The sequence below is a fragment of the Podarcis gaigeae genome (assembly GCF_964106915.1).
Source record: "Podarcis gaigeae genome assembly, chromosome: 11".
Taxonomy (NCBI): domain Eukaryota; kingdom Metazoa; phylum Chordata; class Lepidosauria; order Squamata; family Lacertidae; genus Podarcis; species Podarcis gaigeae.
This window is the reverse complement of record NC_139687.1, coordinates 14,996,175-15,002,174: the sequence shown is the minus strand read 5'-3', so window position 1 is coordinate 15,002,174 and position 6,000 is coordinate 14,996,175.

The following is a 6,000-nucleotide window of genomic DNA, read 5'->3' as shown; positions in this document are numbered from 1 at the left end:
ACAGGCACCCCCCCAGCAGGCTCCTTCAACCAAGGCCTGGCTCCGCACAAGAAGTTGTGCCCAAGCTTCTGTGCTTGTACCCGGTCGCACAAGCCCCAGGGCCAGGCCTGCCCCAGGGAAGGAGACCAGGAGGAGAGTGGGCAGCCACGCTGGCACCCACCTTCCTCAGCAGCAGCTCCCCCACCTGGTCAGGGGCGAATGAAAGTGCCGTGACACCCGGGGTGGGGCCTTGCTACGTAGGGCGCATGTGCGCCGTACGTAGCAACACCACACGTGCGCTGTACATAACGGTTTGCCGGCGCCAGCGCTCCAGCACTGTATGGATCCCTCTGTTTGCGGCTGTAGCGGCGACTGAGGGATCCCGACACCGTCTGTACAGCGCTGGAGCTGCGCCAGTGGCAAACTGCTATGTACAGCGCATGTGTGGCATTGCTCCGTACAGTGCATGTGTGCGACGCCGCATATGCGCTGTACACAGCGGTTTGCCGCCAGTGCTGGGATCCTCTACCACAAACGGAGGATCCTCCACATGCGGTTGCGGCGGCGCGATGGCTGCTCGTGCCCCCGCGGGGTGCTTTCTTGTTACCCCCGCAGACATCCCACCTGGGGCGTATTGCCCCCCCCCCCATTGTGACGCCACTGCGCCTGGTCACATCTGACCCAGTGGCAGAGAACAGCCCTTTTCGGTCATAGTGAGATGCGCCCGGCCACAGCAGCTCTGCTACCGGGTCAGGGGGAGAGAGCAGGACGAGAGTAGCTGTGATCAGCTTTGCAGGGTCACCCAGAAGTTTTAACACGAAGCCTGGTGCAGGTGTGATGTGGGGAGCCACATGCAAGAGTTATTGCACACATGACTCAAATTCCTTTCCTGCAGCTCCTTCTAGCCCTGGGTTCAAGCGGAATGAAGACATGCTTTGTTTTTGTTTTTCTTACATGAGGATAAGAGAAGAAGAATTGGGCTGTACTTCGGAGAATCTCTCCCTCCCAATTTGAACCCTCTTTTTTCTGCTCCCTGGGGCTCAGTCTCCTAGGTCACTTTAGTCTCCTCCATTACTCTCTCAGAAAGGATTCCTCCCTTAAAGCCGTGCCTGACACCGCTCCCATGTCTTTTTCTATGGCAACTGCCACAGAAAATTACTTCCCAGAAGCACCTTGCCTGCAAACCTTAGGTGGGCATTCACTCACTGCCGTGGTCAAAGGCACACACAGCAACTGAGGCACAGGGCCCCCTGCTTTCTGTGGGATAGGTCAGCCCTGCAGCTTTCATAGCTGTCAACTTTTCCCCTTTTTTAAGGGAAATTCCCTTATTCCGAATAGGATTCCTCGGAAGAAAAGGGAAAAGTTGACAGCTATGAGCTTTGCAGTGTTACCAAGGTCTTAGCTAGACTGGTAAAGAAAAAGTGTTCCTTAGGCAATATAACACCGCAACACCAGATGGCGCTGTGGAGTTCCGTTTTTGCCGACACGGTTTCTCATTATAAAGGTTACAACGCATTTTTCTGAAGCGCTTCTTTGATGTGTCTGGATCCAGCCCACGTTGTTTGCAGGACTGTTCAGCAGAATGAGCAAGAGGTTCCCCCTCCCCAATAATGAGAAACCACATTTTTTAAGTAATTCACATGACCATCTAAAAGACCTCCCCTCTACACACAAACAAGACTACCGTATTTTCCTGTGTATAACATGCCCCCGTGTATTTGGGGGACTTCAAATTGAGAAAACGGGGGGAGATTGCCCAGACTTGTTGAGCTTTCGTGGGGGCGGGGTTTGCCAGAAATCACATACCTGCAGGACAGCCACAGCCAATCAAATGCCAAAATAATGCGCCAATCGTCCACCCTATTGATGCAGCAGCCAATAGCCAGCAGACATTGCTGCATCCAACAATCGTCCGTCCCACCTCTCCAAAATCTGTGTATAAGACGACCCACAGCTTTTAGCATGATTTTCTAATAAAATAACCTCCTCTAATACACATAAAAATACGGTATTTAGTCTACAATCTGAAATTCTCCAACTGCAATACAGTCCATCTGTTTTCTGAATACACACAGAACCACTCGGCCTTTTTCCCCTCTGTGGGACTGACCCCTGACATATTTGTGTGTTGTGTGAAAACAACAACGGTCAGGGTAATTGACTTTGTTTGCACAAGGGGACCATTCTTTAAGGGGAGTGTTGACAGAGCCCATCACACTCCAAATCCATTATCTCTGGGTGTATCATCAGGGCCTCTTGGGGTGTTGCGTTTGGTTTTGTCACTCTGTTCTGACATATCAAAGCGAGCGGAGCAAAAAATGTGGAACTGAAATGGGAATTCCATAGCAGACCCTGGAGCAGACCCACACACTGAAGGAGTTCGAGAATAATTTACGATTCAATAATACGCTTAGCGTGCTAAGCAAGTAATGGCGCTGCTATCTCAGACGGCAGGGTAGAAATTAGGTCTCAATCCATGCTAGACTAAAAAAAATAAAAATACAAAGTGTGCCATGGAATTTACAAGACCAATGGAGCATTAATCTCTCTCTCTCTCTCTCTCTCTCTCTCTCTCTCTCACACACACACACACACAAAATAACTGCTTATCTAGCTCTCTACTTCCAGCCCACTTGTTTTAAAGTAGACTGCAAGCAATGTTTGAAAAAGGAAATGTATTTGTATACATTAGTGAGGTTGGTGGGTGGAGACCAAAAAGCAAAAGTTCTGTAGTTTCCAGGAAAGCAGCCAATAGAGAGCATTTCTTAACAGGGCTTCTTTCTGTGCGTTTGACAGTAGGGATGAAAATCATGGCTCCCTCCTTCCCTCCAGGGCCGCCGCCTTTAAGGTCATTATTAGCACATTTTAGTTCTGCTGCTGCCATCTCGTGGAAGGTGGGGAAATAGGATAAGAAGCCACTCGACAGCTTTTTTCCTAAACTTAATCTGCGTTACGATCCTGCCACCTAGCGACACAACAGGATCAAAAGTGTTTTCTTTAATAAGGGTTTCCTCCAAGAAATGGGTAATTGCTTGCTCTTGTCGCTGTTCGCAGGCTTCCCTTTTTAAGACATACAGACGCAAGCTCTTCAGGTCCCTGCCTTGTCCCAGGAGACCTCAACAACTTTCGGGGTGTCCTGGTTTTTACTTCTTGAAATATGTCAACCCTAAGAGTGGGCACATCACTAAGCACATGGTGCTGGCCACTACCTGTATGCTGAGTAGCATCAGGGTTGGCAAGCAGCTCTGGCAGCCCGTGCCAATGCCTGACCTAGAACCTTATTTGTTTAAATAAATATTTATTTGTTTAAGATGTTTCTTTATCGCTTTTACAGCGAACCTCCCAAAGCATTTTTGATTTTTTTAAGAAACAAGGTAGTGCTTTTTTTCTAGAAAAAGAGGTGCTGAAACTCACCAGGAACACCTCCCTTTGTTCTCTTAGAAAGGCAATGGCACTCACCTGAGGTGTGCCGGAACTGAGGTCCACTAAAAAAAAGCCCTGACAACAACAACAACAACTAGCAGAGGATGGAAAACAGGAAGAGCTGGAAGGATGAATTAAAACATACCAAAAAGCCTAAACAAAGGGCAAATTTTAAAGGACGGCTTTGTTTTAGTTCTTGTATTGTTTCAGAAAATGCACATTAGGTAGATTGTCCATTAAATGTGAACGGAATTGCCTTTCTTCCCCACCTCTAATTATAGCTTCTAAACTGTCTTCAGGACAGCCCCGTGTACAAAGAATTGGTGTAGTTCAAATGTGTGGTGTTATCGTCCATCACTTCAAAGTAGTTTAGGTGTGAGAAATAACCGATATGCCTGAGGCAAGAAGGGGGAATATCACCATGGAGTGCTGTCCCAAGCACTATTCTAAAGCCCAGCAACTTTTGGTGCTATTGTGAGAGAGAAAGAGAAGGGGATGCTGTTCCCTGCTGAATATGAAAGCCACCCTGAACGAAACATAGGGATTTTAAGGGTCTGAGATGAGAGTTTTCCATTGATAATCTGGCAACACTGATTCCCATCAGGGTCTTTTGCGACTCATCCTGAATATATTTAGTCATTTAGCACATTTGTTAAAATCTATTCCATGTGCTTGCCACACCAATTCTACACACCTAAAAGTGAACAGAGAGTGAAGGGACTCCGGCTCATACAACAACAACAACAACAACAACAAGAAGAAGAAGCCACCCATCTGACTGGATAGCCCCAGCCACTCTGGGCGGTTTCCAACAAATTAAAGGACAGGTGGAATCTACACATATATAAAAATGCTGTGAAAATGCTATTTTAAAAAATATTTTGCAAAATACATTGAATTTGGCATAGCTCACTGCCACCACCTTGTGTCACATTTGTATATTGCACTTTACAACACATTTAAAAGGTTTTATTTGCAGCTGTGTAGCCGAGTTCACAGTAAGATATCAAACATTAAAACTTCCCTAAAGATGTCTTCCAAAAGTTAGATAGTTGTTTATTTTATTGACATCTGATGGGAGGGCATTTCACAGGGAGGGCACGGCTACAAATTAGGCTCCCTGCCTGCTTCCCTGTAACTTCACTTCTTGCAACGAGGGAACCACAAGAAGGCCCTTGGAGCTGGATCTCATTGTCTGGGGCAAATAGTGGGGGTGAAGACACTCCTTCAGGATCTAGGATCTCATTGGTTCCCTTCCAGCTACACTCAACCAGACTGTAGTTTTCCGATTTATTTATTTTTGTAATAATACCTTCCACGCCCAATGGAAAGGCACTGTGCAGAGCATACAAAAAAGTTGACTTGGATATTGGGCTAGACTGGATTATTGCAACATTAGCAGGAGTTTGGGGCTTAGATCAGGGTTATAGAAACTATGCCTCTCCAGATGTTGTTGGACTACAACTCCCATCTTCCCCGATCATTGCCCGTGATGGCTAGAGCTTGGAGTTGATGGGTGTTAGAGTCCAATAACATCAAGAAGGACAGAGACCTCCACCCCCTGGCTTTCCTTTCCTTCCTGATCTTATTCTAACTCCTTTACCAGAGAAGACCTGCAACCAAGAAGTGGTCATCTTTCATTGACTCCTGAATTTTGAAGTGTACATCTCTCCTTCCTAGAGTGATTGAAAGTGGACTTTGTATGTGGACTTTGTATGTTCCTAGAGACTACAGTAGTGATGTACGGAAGTGAGAGCTGGACCATAAAGAAGGCTGATCACCAAAGAATTGATACTTTTGAATTATGGTGCTGGAGGAGACTCTTGAGAGTCCCATGGACTGCAAGAAGATCAAACCTAGCCATTCTGAAGGAAATCAGCCCTGAGTGCTCACTGGAAGGACAGATCCTGAAGCTGAGGCTCCAATACTTTGGCCACCTCATGAGAAGAGAAGACTCCCTGGAAAAGACCCTGATGTTGGGAAAGATGGAGGGCACAAGGAGAAGGGGACGACAGAGGACGAGATTGTTGGACAGTGTTCTCGAAGCTACGAACATGAGTTTGACCAAACTGTGGGAGGCAGTGGAAGACAGGAGTGCCTGGTGTGCTCTGGTCCATGGGGTCACGAAGAGTCGGACACGACTAAACAACTAAACAACAACAACAAGAGGCTAAGGAATAAACAGAACAGTGAGGAACAAGGGGAAGCATTTGTCTCTAAACAGGTCGCCCTGTGGCTCTGCCTTCTGTTTTTAAAATGAGAGAAGCCTGTAAGTCAACCCCTCTGTTTTAGAGTCCTTTCCTCCAGTCCCGGGAATTATCTTTATTACATTGCATATTCCAGAGGTTTCATAGCTCATCCCTTGGCTGAAAATCAGCCCTGGCTCAGTCACAGATCCAGATCTGGACAGAAGTGAGAACATACGTCTGCTGACATTCACTGCCTAGGCAAAGGAGTTGGTAAGACTGGAGGAATGAATGGGCAGCGAAAGGGACAGAAACCTCCTGCCAGTAACATTAGTTATATGTGCCTGTTTTACAATGAAATTAGGGATCAACAGTTCTAAAATCAGGTTTGCTTATGACAGTGTAACCGCCT